At 42.5% G+C, this 15,072-nt stretch overlaps 1 protein-coding gene across 10 annotated transcripts in view; it reads left to right on the forward strand.

The window, feature by feature from the left end:
• The window catches only part of PTPRM (protein tyrosine phosphatase receptor type M), a 647,098-nt gene that overhangs the window by 360,381 nt on the left and 271,645 nt on the right, over positions 1-15,072 (forward strand). The window lies entirely within an intron of this gene.

Here is a 15,072-nt window from a genome sequence, read left to right on the forward strand (position 1 = left end):
GTGTGAATGTTCATTTATTCTCTGTAAAGTGCTGCGGAATATGTGTGCGCTATATAAATAACTGGTAATAATACATGCATATAGAAATAATTAATTTGCTGTATCATTTATCTTAATCTTATAATTTATGTTGTCACATGCAAGAATAGCAGTAGCCTCTGTACTAGTAAGGTTGTATTAGGCACTATTGAAGGGTTAGGTTTAGGCTGTGGGGAGGGGTTGGCATTAGAGTGCAAGAAGAGAGAGTGAGAGTTAGGATGCGGGAAGGTACGGTTAGGCATGTCGGGATGCCACTGTGACTGCCAACATTGTAACCATCTAGTGGGGTGTTTTTTTGCCCTAGTCAGACACTTTATATTACTACAACAAGAGCCCACAAGCTTTCCAGATTATTTTAACTGACTTTAGGAAAGTTTATTGATTATGGGTCAGATGAACTAAGCTTGAAAAGTGATAAAATGGAGAGTGATAAACTACCAGCCAATCAGCTCCTAAATGCCATTTCACAGGGTGTGTTTGAAAAATGGCAGATAGGAGATGATTGGCTGGTGGCTTGTCACTCTCCATTTTATCACTTTTCAAGGCTTAGTACATCTTGCCCTATGTCTTGGTTGTGTGAAATAAAAATATAATCTTAGCTGAAGACTCTCCTGTTGTTTTCAGTAACATCAATTGTTTCCACACCTCATGTCAATTGCAGCTGTAGACTCTGTAGCAGCAGTGACACTGATCTGCACATCTCACTAATATCCACCAGTATATGTACCAGTATTAGCTGGAAAACTGTTATAGTGGATGTTCCAAATCAATCACAGTCACCATCAACATCCCATATGCTTAGACAAAGTAATAATAAATGGCTTCTATGGGATAACACCACCCTAAGAAACATACAGTATGTAGTAAAGTGTTCAAGTACACTATGCGATTTGGGCCCAATTTTACCCGATTCCAGAGGATCAGGCTGTGAAATCGGCCCAAATCGCATGTGTATGACATCCAATCCGATGCATGGTCCCGTGCGCATTGGATCGTAGCCGGAGATCTTACATGATGCACATAAGATAAATCTTATTTGCAGCTATCAGCGGCACATCGTGGGTGCTGCATCGCAATGTGGGGGGATTCCATGTTCCAGGCAGGGGAACACAGAGAGCGGGGCAGGGGAGCCAAGTGGCGGGTGAATTTTTTTTTTTTTAAATATACAAATTAATAGTCAGCCGCTGATTGGCTTCCCATTCATTTGTAATTTTTTTTAAAATTCTCCAGCAGCCCCGCTACCGGCTCCCTCTGCCCTGCTCTCGGCTCTCTCCGCCTGGCTCTTTCGGTGTCCCGGTTCCCAGCTCCCTCCACCTGCAGCTCCCCAGGACTTACATGTGATAAATCACACAACAAGTGCCTAATTGTACGTGAACCCTCCTGGGGAGCTGCCAGGGAAGTCAGGTCTGACTTGGTCTTCGGACAAGTCAACCTAATGTACCTTTACTGTACTCCATTTTAATGCTTTTAGTCAATAGGAAATCCTAGGCATACTTAGATCTGGATATACTGTAGACACATGTGACATGTGTAGTAAATAAGCCCCTCAAATGGACGTTTGTTCAGCAGTGAGGCCCAATGTCTTCTCTACTCACTGTAACGCTGCTGTGATTTTGTAGATGTCAGTAACAAGTATGACAATATCTACTTTAGGAGATACAGAGAAGTGACAGGCAAGAGTTGGGAGTCACAGTTTACCGCTGCAAGATCATTTGATAATGTGGAATATTGTTGTCAATTTTAAACAGACATCATTTTTCTCTGAAATGTTCTTGTCGTTATTGTGTTGGGTAGTACATCTTCCATATGTCACTGCGGAGGTATAGTGAATGACTAAATGCCTCGTGGACTGTAACTGCTGATATCAAAACATAAAAGAAAACTAATTCTAGTTCTATTACTAACTAAATTATCATGTAAATTAGCATACGTAATGTCTAATTATGTTTTGTTTTATAGCAACATAGGAAAATGTTACACGATATATAACTCTTTAGCAATATGTGACTGCAGTGTTCTAAAGTACAGTGAAAAAGAAAAGGAAGTAGACTGCGCTGGTATCCAGAAATTAGCTAAATTAATACTTAGACATTTCAAGTACCTATAAAATGGTTTTTAATCTTTAAAAATTAAAATTGTAAACTATATAAACTTCACAATATTATAGGTCAGATATTGGCCATTGAAAAAACCTTAAAAATAAGGGAAGGGGGAGGGGGGAGGGGAAAGAAAATTTCAAGTTTCTGACTGAACTGATGGATATTGTAAGTCCATACGGTACCATATTTTTGGTGGAGCAAATGGATATTTGGAGCTCTGTATATGCCGATCTGAGGTCCTTGTTCTTGGATATCCTCACTTGATATTTGCGAGACTGGGACGTGAGCAATAGAACCCCGCTGGCAGTTCCGAGTTGGGGATCCAAGTTCCTCCTGTGTGTATTTGCCAGGAATGAATTAGGGGTTGCCTCTGGGTGATGGTGCGGCCCAGGATGGTGTCCACAATGGTGCAGTTCTTCAGAGGATTGGAGTAGCAACACTCTGCTGTTTCCCAATCGTCCGCACAATGTGTCGTGCCAATCGTCTACCTGATGTCACAACTGCATAGGCAACTAAAGGATACAGGGGTTAATCACAGGGCAGTTTACAATCACTGCAGCAGTCCAGTGTCCATTTCTTCTGTTGTAAGTTAATTATACCGCTTTCACACTGCCAAAACGTTTAAAAAAACTGTATTTTTAAACGGTATTTAAAACGGATCTGAGCCTTCACATTGCAGTAGATTTCCGTTTTAAATATTGTTTAAGTACCATTCACATCAGTCAACCTGTTTAATCCCCTGAACATATTTCAAGGCAGAATGCAGGGGACAGCCTATAACAGGTCTGTAATCTGTTGTTTTTACTAAATACCATTTCAGAGCCATTCTCACTGCATAAAAAACCGCTCTGAAACGTGTAGGACTCTGCTTTTTAAACGTTTTGAAATACCGGTTATCTTTAACCAGTAAATCAACTCTGGCTCTATCCCACTGCAGGCTTAAACATTTGAAATTGGAAAAAAATGGCAATATACCGTTTAACAAGTGCGGTGTGAAAGGGGTATAAGTGGTATTTAACATATTAGGGGGTGAATTCAATTGTGGCGGAGAAGTAGTTCTCTCTGCTGCTCCTTTTTGGGGGGAGGGGGGAATCACACATATAGAAAGGATCACAAACTCAGCGGGGGTAACACTCACAGACAATCACACGCAGAAGACCTGCTCTCAATGCTGGAGGAACATAAAAATATCATTAAGGCTCTGGAGGTGCGCGATGAAAAGATACAGGGATTTCTAAAAAAAAATTATAATCATTTTTTTCTCCTCTAATTGAATCCCCCTCCCCAATACATTCATCAATGTTTTCGGTTCTTCCTAAATTGGATTACGTAAATTGCGGTATGTCTACAGTATAGAGTGGTGAAAGAGCTGGCTATTTTGACAGTTTCCCAGTTTTAAGATGAAAGTGTGTCCATTACATTTTTTTTGTTTTTCATGGAGTGGAGCGAACTGTAAACTGAAGCAGCCTTGTTTATTATATCTTAATAAAGGGCATTCTTCAGTCACAGGATACCACTGCTTATAACCTGTGCTGCACTGTCTGCTTATTTGGACAGTGAATCACGCAGAATAGCTCAAATTAAATTTAGCTCAAGTCAACTCCATCCAATTACGTTCTTTAGCTACATAGCAATATAACAACAGGAACAATTGTGTAATTCCCTGTGTGACAACAAAATAATTTATGGTTTTGATGCATGTCTATTTTAAAGTGGCACAAACAAAATATGTAATAATGAGTGGTGAGATTTACTTATTTTCATTTGTTGTTATTATTATTATTATTATTATTATTATTACTGCTACTGCTATTAGTAATTTACTTTATATGTGGCAATATATTGTACAGAACTGATCAGATGATGATAATCTGAAGGTTTATTCAAACACGAGTACTGCTCTAATGACCTGTCACTGGGCCTGACTCCAAGTCACATGCAGTGCCCACGCCAAGTCATTTGCACCCTCATCTAGTGAATTATATCAAACTGTGCATGTGCCAAGGGCATATCTATAACTGGTGCAGGGTGTGGCAGTGCATGGTGGTCCCTATGCCCAGTGGAGTAACTACAGAGCATGTCGTTGATGCAACTGCTATGGGGTCCGGCGGCTTGGGGGGCCCAAGGCAATTCTCTGTACCCTTTTTTAAATTTTAATTGTGCTGATGCTCAGTGGCTCTCAGCCCCAAGGAGAGAGAGGTAGAGACCCAGTGTTGGGAGAAAAAGGAGGAGATCCTGCCCCCCTGGAGCAGACAGAGGATACACGGCTCAGAGAAAGAGGAGGAGACTGGGTGTTCGGGGGGAGAGAGAGGAGTAGGCCTGGCCCCCTGAAGCAGGAGAAGGATTCCAGGCAGCAGGGGGAAGAGAGAGAAGGAGATCCGGCACCTCGGGGGAGTGATAGAAGGAGACCCAGCCCTGGGGAGAGAATGCAACGTTGGTGAGAGGAGGTACACAGGGGAAGAGAAAGGTATGTCTGCTGTCACAACTTTTTCAAGCTCTCCCTTCTTCACTCCCCCTCCTCCTTTCCCCCTCTCAATCTCCTCCTCTGCTCCCCACCTCCTCCATTCCCCCTTCCTTCATTCCTCTGCTCCTCCCACTCTCCTTTGCTCCCCTCCTCTCCTCCACTCACCCTTCTCCTCTCCCCCTCTTCTCTCAGTTGCTCCCCTCCCTCTCTGTCTCCCTCCCCCTCTCTATCTCTCTCTCTCTCCTCTCTAGCTCACCCTCCTCTCTATCTTTACCTCCCTCTCTCCTTTTCATTTCTCCTGCTCTCTCTTCCCCCTGCACTCTCTTTCTCCTCTATCTCTTGCCTCCCCACCTCTATCCCCCACACTTCCCATCTCCCTCTCTCTCTGTCTCTCTCTGAGAGTCCCTACAAGGGGCTGTGTCTCTTGCTCCATGTCTCTCCCTCTTTCTCCTCCTGACACCCTGTCTCTCTAATTCTCTCTTCCCCATTCTCTATCCCTGTCTATCCCCCTTTTTTTTTCCTGACACCCCTCTCTCTAATTCTGTCTTCCCCATTCTCTCCCTGACATCCCCCTCTCCAACACATTCTCTCCATGACACCCTGTTTCTTACACTATGTCTCTCCCCCTTTCTCTCTCTCCCTAACACCCTCTCTCTCTTTAATTGTCTCTCACCTCCTTTATCTTCCCTGACACCCGATTCACTTCATCTTTCCCCCTTTTTCTCTGACATCCTCTCACTGTCTCCCCTGACACTCTGTCTCTCTAATTCTCTTTCCCCCTTCCTCTCTCTGACATCCCTGTTCTCCCTCACTCCCTGTCTCTCCCTTTTCCCTCCCTGACACCCTCTCTCAATCCGTATCTTCCCTTTTCTTTCTCTTACCCAACACCCTCTTTGGCTTTTCTCACTTTCTTATGCCCCCCCCCCATGGTGGTCCCTATGCCCAGTGGAGTAACTACAGAGCATGTCGTTGATGCAACTGCTATGGGGTCCGGCGGCTTGGGGGGGCCAAGGCAATTCTCTGTACCCTTTTTTAAATTTTAATTGTGCTGATGCTCAGTGGCTCTCAGCCCCAAGGAGAGAGAGGTAGAGACCCAGTGTTGGGAGAAAAAGGAGGAGATCCTGCCCCCCTGGAGCAGACAGAGGATACACGGCTCAGAGAGAGAGGAGGAGACTGGGTGTTCGGGGGGAGAGAGAGGAGTAGGCCTGGCCCCCTGAAGCAGGAGAAGGATTCCAGGCAGCAGGGGGAAGAGAGAGAAGGAGATCCGGCACCTCGGGGGAGTGATAGAAGGAGACCCAGCCCTGGGGAGAGAATGCAACGTTGGTGAGAGGAGGTACACAGGGGAAGAGAAAGGTATGTCTGCTGTCACAACTTTTTCAAGCTCTCCCTTCTTCACTCCCCCTCCTCCTTTCCCCCTCTCAATCTCCTCCTCTGCTCCCCACCTCCTCCATTCCCCCTTCCTTCATTCCTCTGCTCCTCCCACTCTCCTTTGCTCCCCTCCTCTCCTCCACTCACCCTTCTCCTCTCCCCCTCTTCTCTCAGTTGCTCCCCTCCCTCTCTGTCTCCCTCCCCCTCTCTATCTCTCTCTCTCTCCTCTCTAGCTCACCCTCCTCTCTATCTTTACCTCCCTCTCTCCTTTTCATTTCTCCTGCTCTCTCTTCCCCCTGCACTCTCTTTCTCCTCTATCTCTTGCCTCCCCACCTCTATCCCCCACACTTCCCATCTCCCTCTCTCTCTGTCTCTCTCTGAGAGTCCCTACAAGGGGCTGTGTCTCTTGCTCCATGTCTCTCCCTCTTTCTCCTCCTGACACCCTGTCTCTCTAATTCTCTCTTCCCCATTCTCTATCCCTGTCTATCCCCCTTTTTTTTTCCTGACACCCCTCTCTCTAATTCTGTCTTCCCCATTCTCTCCCTGACATCCCCCTCTCCAACACATTCTCTCCATGACACCCTGTTTCTTACACGATGTCTCTCCCCCTTTCTCTCTCTCCCTAACACCCTCTCTCTCTTTAATTGTCTCTCACCTCCTTTATCTTCCCTGACACCCGATTCACTTCATCTTTCCCCCTTTTTCTCTGACATCCTCTCACTGTCTCCCCTGACACTCTGTCTCTCTAATTCTCTTTCCCCCTTCCTCTCTCTGACATCCCTGTTCTCCCTCACTCCCTGTCTCTCCCTTTTCCCTCCCTGACACCCTCTCTCAATCCGTATCTTCCCTTTTCTTTCTCTTACCCAACACCCTCTTTGGCTTTTCTCACTTTCTTATGCCCCCCCTCCCCCCCCCCCAAAGGGCATTGTAATGGGGGAGAGGAAGAAGGGTTCTTTTCAAGATTTTGCTATGAGGCCACGAAGTGTTAAGGTGGCCATACATCAGAAAGATCGGTCTTACAATCAGGATTGTGTACAATATTGTTCTGTTGTATGGGGGCTTTAGTTACAGCCCTGCCTGTGTCCAAGGGGGCCCACACTGCACACCACTCTTGATTTTAGTCCCAACAGTATTATGGTACATAGCACAAATAACCGGATCTGTATAGCTCCCTTGTATTATAGGTCCTGCATCTTTGGTCGCATTAAAGCTGCATATTGTCAGTGATTGACAGTCAGCTGTCATTTTAGGGGTTGTGAAGATATCAGTATCTCAAAATGTAGGCGTGTTGCCGCCATTGGGGGGGGGGGGGGGCTTAGCTGTGACACTGCACTCCATCAGAAGAGGGAAATTTCTTGGCCTCTTTGTATGATCTGCAGCCCATTTTCTACATTACTGTATCTACTACTTACCTCTCTGGTGGCACTTCACAAATAGTTGGGAAAGTGGCTTGGTATTCATTTTCTGGTCATTTGCACATACAGTACTGTACGCAGTAAAAAATGAAAACATTTACCTGGAGAACTGCACAATGTACTCTGGCACAGAGTCTATATACTTGCTACTCCAGCTGCAGGGAAGAAGGCCCAGGAGGTAGAGGGTCCCTTCCCCTTTTAATTCATGATTGGCATAAATGTGTCTTTGCATATATATAGGGGGACTAATCAGCAAGGAACCCAAAAGCAAAATCTTACTCTAATGGACAAAACCATGCTGCACTGCAGGTGGGGCAGATGTTTCATGTGCAGAGAGAGTTAGATTTGGGTGGAGTTCAAACTGAAATCTAAGTTGCAGTGTAAAAATAAAGCAGCCAGTATTTACCCTGCACAGAAACAAAATAACTCACCCAAATCTAAATCTCTCTGGACATTTTACATCTGCCCCACCTGCAGTGCACATAGTTATGCCCATTTGATTTTGCTTTTGAGATCCTTACTAAGGGCCTTATTTTGGTTCATTCTTTCTGACAAAATCCTTCTTAGATGGACAAAACCATGGCCCTTATTCTGATCGGTGCGGATATTCCCGCATTCTTACGGTGCGGTCCGCACGCCACGGTGTTTTGCCGCGTGCGGCCATCGTCCGTAGAAACGCCCACGTGTCCTCCGCATTCGGACGGACTCACTCTTTAAGAACAGGGCGTGTTTACGGACGACATACAAAGCATGCGTGTGCGGGAGAAACACTCCGATTCGGCACGGTATTACAGAGTATTACAGAGTATGCTCGGGAATACCGCATCCGAACGGGAGCCAAGCGGTGCTACCGCACGTAAGCGGAGTATTTACGCCAAACAACCCACTATGAAGTATCTTCTGCTATACATCACATGACCCACTTATTCAATTACCTATCCTCATAAAAAACTTCTTATTTTGAATTGGAATCAATTAGATGCCAATATATCCTTACAAGCATGCCTAACACATGCATTGCACACATTAACCCTTACAGCAATTGAAGTGCAATGGTTTCAATTAAAGCACTGACAAGCGTCCTATTAGTGAGTAATGAGTAAAGGAGTCGATTCTATTGGGTTCAGGTGTTAATGGTTGTAGTCATTAGGCGTACGTTCGCCTAGCGCATGAACGAGTGGTGTCCGCAAAGCAATAGTACACTTGTGGACACCGCACATTTCTGCCCTTTTTGATCGCGTGCATTCGGAGTGGTTTCCGAATGTACGCCCCCCAACATAAGTGTACTCCCCCGTGTCCGCCCATGTTTCCGCCCCGTTTTGCCCACTTTGAAACTACGCCCATGTGTCATTCCGCATGACGCCCATAATACGCCCCTATTTCCCGAATGATAGCGGTGAACAGTTCTGGACGGGATCTGGCCGAACTGGTACCGAGTCAAGGCGTGGCACATGCGCGTTGCGTTCTCCACGCATGCGCAGACGCCGTAAACACGCGATCCGAAAGTATGCGGTAAAGTCCGCGTCAATCAGAATAAGGGCCCTTGTGCACTGCAGGGGGGCAGATGTTACTTGTGCAGAGAGAATTAGATTTGGGTGAGTAATTTTGTTTCTGTGCAGGGAAAATACTGGCTGCTTTATTTTTACACTGCAATATAGATCTCACTTTGAAGTAAAACCCCACCCAAATCTAATTCTCTCTGCACATGTTACATCTGCCCCACCTGCAGTGCACATGGTTTTGTCCATCTAAGAAGGATTTTGTCAGAAAGAATGAACCAAAATAAGGCCCCAAATAACCCGCATAGAGATGTTATAGGATGACTTTCATGTGCTGCTTCTTTATTACTATAATAAATTATTATTATTATTATTATTATTATTATTATTATTATTATTATTATTTAACTTTGTTTAATTACATACATGAGAACCAAAGTTTTTCATTCCTTGAGTTGTCCTCATCATGCACTTTTCACACAATACAGGCCTGTAATTGAGTTCATATTTCTCACAGAAGCTTTCTGCTGTAATTAATATTTTATTGAATTACATTTTATCACTAAATAGCACAGCAGTGGTGTATTGAGCATCACAAAATCTGAGCAATAGTGACTTATGGATGCAGGGCAAGTTCTTTGTAATAAGTTATGGTTGGAAGAACACAAAGTACATTTAACGGCACCCAGCTAATATTCCAGAGCAATTTCTGACTGATCTAATCTTGGTCAAAGCGGGACACAAAGAAATTAATGTTCTAAAATTAAATATTAACCACTGTCATCCTGTTTATGGTATGCCAGGCAGAGAGACCAGTGACTAATGCCTCTTAATGATTGCTTTTCTCACATTTATTTATACTGTTTATGGAATACCAACAGAGTTTTGGTATAAAATGAAATAATGCATCCTTGAGAAAGAAATTGCAGAAAGCTGACTAGTCAAATATAACTCAGCATCATCTGATCAATATACAACACAGAAAACATTACCATTGCCAAACTCCTAATTCTCTCTCTGCCCCTCCATAGCTCTCATTGTCTACTCCTTACATAGACCTCTCACTGTCCCTCTATTGGGTATATTCAGTTAGTGTCGGATCCATTAATTTGTCAGAATCGTTCCGACACTACCTATTCAATCAGCTGCCAAATCCGAATGTTGGATTCGGCCGCTGCTCACTCAGCCGGTACCGGATGAGCAACGGTGGAAGGTGGCCAGGTTTCATCAGGAGCTGGTATGGCGCTGGATGAGCTGCTCTCACCCGGCCCAGCGGCAGGACTCAACAATGTTTTGTGATTGTCCAGTGTCCCACCCATGGGCAGCTGTGTCCTGCCATGAATGGGGGGGGGGGGGGGCAATTGGAAGGCCCTCTGTCACTCATTGCTCTGCTTCCTGTTGTTTGCAGAGTGTTAAACCACCAACAAATTAGCTCATAACTACCATATCGCAGGCTGCATTTGAAAAATGACAGGTAGGAGCTGATTGGCTGGTGATTTACATTTCTCCATTTTATCACTTTTCAAGGCTTAGTGCATCTCGCCCCTAGTGCCCAAGTTAGAATACAGTAATTTGTAAAATGGCATGAGACACTATACAGTTATTTTCCTAGAACCCACCAGGTGATATCTAAGAACATGAGCAATTCTAAAACATTAAAACATCCTTTACCATTAACAGCACCATCTAATGCAGTTTGTTCTACAGAGAGGAGATTGCAAGCATCCTATACCTCGATTTTCAGTTAGCCGGGCAATTCACTCTCATCATCAAATATCATCTCAACTCGATGCACATTCCAACATTTATTTTAGAGGTTGATTTAAAGTATTTTCCTCCATCAAAAAATGCTGTCATGTTTACAAAACTATGATACAGATTTAGAATGTTCTTGTCACATAAGAAATTCAGGGAAGAAAAATGTAAAGCGAAGAAAGATTTGACAAATGTATCAGTTATGAAAATGTAAATTGTCAGATTTCCTGTACAAAGTTTGGTTTGTCAGCTCGTTCCATGGTTTGGGGTATCGGGACCCTAAAGGGATCTTCCTTAGTTTCATTGATTAGTTTACAAAGCTCCAGAGCACATTATCTACGTTGACCGCTACACTCAATTCCAAGTATTGCTATTGGACTACACCAGGGCTGGGCAACACCGTCCCTCCAGATGTTGATGAACTACACATCCCAGCATGCCTTGCATCAGTTTCAGCATGGCCACATAGCAAAACTAATGCAAAGCATCCTGGGATGTGTAGTTCATTAACATCTGGAGGGCTGGTGTTGCCCAGCCCTGGACTACACTATACTTTCTTCTGGCTCTTCATCTGTGCATTCATGAGAAAGCCAGCTCTGGATTTGGCATAGCGCATAAGGAACATCCTGGCTTATATACTCTGTTCTTGGCGGAGGCTGTCACATCACAATCACATTTGTTGGCTAAATATGTACTGCATAAGGCACTATGTACTATTGCAATATAATTCCATCAGAGAACTTGTTGACAAATAGATTAGAAATTGACAGCAATGATAAAATTCAGGCACAATGTGATTTTTTTTTATCTTAGTATACTAATCATGTGACTTGCTTACATCATAAACACCCTTTGTAATGTCACCAAACTTTGAAAGTGAGGGCAGTGCTTTGTAGAACTCTGTCCAATATCAACTGTACCTGAAGATATGGCATCTCACAAAGTAAGGTATGCTTATATTAAACCATGGGGATGGTGAGAGCAACAAAAACACTTTGATAAATTTGTTCATATGTGTGTGAAAGGTAATATTACTAACTATTGAGAAATATACTATCAATCCATAGGAAATAAATGATTATATTTGTGATCTAAGTAAGGTGTAACATTACCATTACTATATGATAGTTTTTTAGATTATACGGTATAGTTGACTGTATTTTTATATATTCTACTGGGTATGTATATGTGCAGACTTGAACCTGTAGTCCCATCTGTAGTCCCATGCGTGCCGCTGTGGCGTGATGGGAAGTTTTTAATAAACAGCATTCTCGTTATTAGTTCATTCCAGAAAATGGTTGTCTGGAAGTTCCTCAGTGATGTCATTATTTCCAATACATTATTCCCCAACATTTGGATAAATGATCCCCCAATCAACAACAAACCACCAGCACAAACCAGGCAAACCTGCAGCTGACAGAGTCCATGCCCTATAGTTCCTGACTCCCTGAGTGCCAGGTCGGTGAAGCAGGGGTGGGGAGGAGGCCTATGGGAGACTTGCTTACTCTTCCAGGCATCTTATGGGAGACTTGCTTACTCTTCCAGGCATCTGGCAGAAGCATCCAAGATGCAGGAGTACGCAGCAGATTCTGGGATAGTAGGCAGTTATGCCTTGCCCAGGTTAGGATAAGCCTGTCCTTTTTTGGTATATTTGCAGTGACATTATGACAGATTAGAGGGCCTATGTGTGGCCTCTCTCGATGCAATTAGGTTGACAGCGAATTACTATATTTTCATCAAGCTACGAAGTAATATTATGCTGGCATCATTATAGATATATCTTTTGGTTTGCAGAACTGTTGATTTGAGTTCATTATGAACAGCCAGTAAATATACAGTGTACAGGTAACCATTATGCTTCAGTCATTGAACAAAGCATGTCAACCTTTCATTAAACAAGAGCATGCATTGCTAATCCATCTCAAGTCAAGCATGTATTCTGCACTTTGTATACTTACTCTAACATTTCATTGTCGCCTAGATATGTATAGATTATACGGATCAAAGTAAATATACAAATACATAATTAAGTAATACAAATAAAAACATACAAATATACAAATTAAAATATACAAATCACAACTTTATAAATGAATGGTCCATTTTAATTTTTGCATTTTGTGTCTTCTTTAAGAAAGTAGGTTATGCATCAGATGTCTGTAAACTTTGGATGAGTGGCGCCACATGTGCTAAAATAGTAGTTAAGACAGTAATATTCCCTTATTTATAGATAGAGGGTGTCAGTCAGAAAAAGTAATGGTATGTTACTTAAAAAATGTAGAGCAGTATATAAAAACTACGGCGACTAATTCAATAAAGTGCTTATCTTAGGTGATGGTAGGAGGTAGGTCACCTACCTCCTACCATCACCTAAGATAAGCACTTTATTAAATTTGTTATTACAACTTATCTTATTATTTTTTATATATATTTTAATATATATATATATTTTTTTTTTACCTTTTTTTTGTCCTCCTCTCTGATTGTATGTTTTTTACCATATGTCCAATTTTATACATACCTTTTATCATCCAATTAAATATTGTTTTAATTACTAACTATTCTTAACGCACAGTAATTAGTCGCTGTAGTTTTTATATACTGCTCTATATGCATCAGATGTATTTATTAAAATATTGTTTGCATACAGTGTATCTCACATTTAATAAGAACAGGTACATTCCTTTTATATGTACATCAGTTTAGGTGACTATTATCATTTTAAACTCAGTAGATAAAAAGAAAACTTTTAGTAAATCCCTCTATTAAACATTTTACTAATTTAAACTGACTATTACCTTGCAGTGACAATTTGATCTATGACTTTCATTTTAAAATCTCAGACCTAATAGTATTACATGACTACACCAATCACCTGAGAATCTCAGGAATGTCAGATTTCATTTTTGCTTTACCTTGAACTAAACACTACAGAGCTCTAGTTTGCGGTTCTATAGCCAAGATGTGTCTGTGCGATATGTCAGGGAAAGGTGTAAACATGTTTGTTGGTGTTAAGTGACACGGGATCCAGATGAAGATATACAATTTCTGAATCATGTTTGTCAGCTGAGGACTTAACTAAAACCAGCCTGATGTCTAACAATATTAAAACAAAAAGAGTAATGAGTAAGTTGAAAATAATTAGCCCAGTTTTCAGACACCGCGCAGCCTTGCAGACTCATATTAATAAGAATCCAGATCATAATTGTATCTGTTCCAGGCACAGCATGTGCAATCACTCGACAAGGTGCCCAGGTGGCACAGAAAGGCTTTTCTAAATTAATTACCAATTTCACTGTCAGAGGAACTTGCCGAAACCTTCTTCCAAATAATTTCCTTTACATTTATCTGAAAAAAATGTATTCTATGTTCAGTCCCATTTCAAAAGTAAATTATTGGTGGAGGTGTCTGCATTTCACTATGCATTTAATAATATGACATTAAAATCATGAATAATCAGTATGCTTACGTAATTATATATTATAATATACAAGATAAAACATTAAGAACAATATATTTGTATATGTGTGTATGGGGGGGGGGTTGCGCGTATGGGGGGGGGGTGTGGGCTATGGGGTCTTTTCCCTTGTCACTTTCTCATTGTGTTATGCTGGGATGCAGTCCCCATGCTGGCATTCCGCATATTGGTGGTTGAAATACCGGTGCTGGAATGTCGAGCAGCAGCCACAACACCAGTGTCAGAATCCCAACATTGCTGGAGGTGCCCACACTGGAATCCTGAGAGCCTGCATCCCAGTCGTAATTATGCTGGGCTGGTTAGGGATAGACTGTGGTGGGGGGTATAGGTTTAGGGGCTAGGGGGGTTAGGGTTGAGGTGGTTGGTGTTAGGCTGAGGGGAGGGAGGGTTAGGCACTAAAAAAGGAGGGTTAATATTAGGCACTAAGAAGGGAGTTATGGTTATAGTTACAGTCTCCAAGGTCTCTAGGACCTTGATAAAAAAGCTACCTTGACAGGCTAATGTGCAGCTTTTCTTCAATGTTACCTCCAACAAACATCTCCAAAAGCGTTTTGTCTTGCTATGACTTTCTCAGTGGTACCTTGTGTTTGAGACATATAAAACATATTACAAATTCTATAACCATAAAATTCACTAAAGCACAATTATTTTAAGGTATCAAAGTTATGCCATTTTAACACATGTTCATTTGTCACTATGGCCGGGATGTATCAACGCTTACCGCAGCGCTGACATCCCGTTTACGCATCCACAGTGCCTTCTCATGATTTATCAATAAAGTTTCCGTGTTTTGTTGTTAAAAAAACTCTGCCGGCTTGTAGCATCGCAGAGTTTTCGGCGCGGCAGCTGCTATCATAGAGTTCTATGCAAGCTGACGCGCTGTGTTATGTATTAACACTCGCTGCGCTCAGCTGTTGTTAGAAATTATTCGCCTTATATTGCTGGCGAACTACAG

This window comes from Crinia signifera, chromosome 5, assembly GCF_055691185.1.
Source record: "Crinia signifera chromosome 5, ASM5569118v1, whole genome shotgun sequence".
Classification (NCBI taxonomy): domain Eukaryota; kingdom Metazoa; phylum Chordata; class Amphibia; order Anura; family Myobatrachidae; genus Crinia; species Crinia signifera.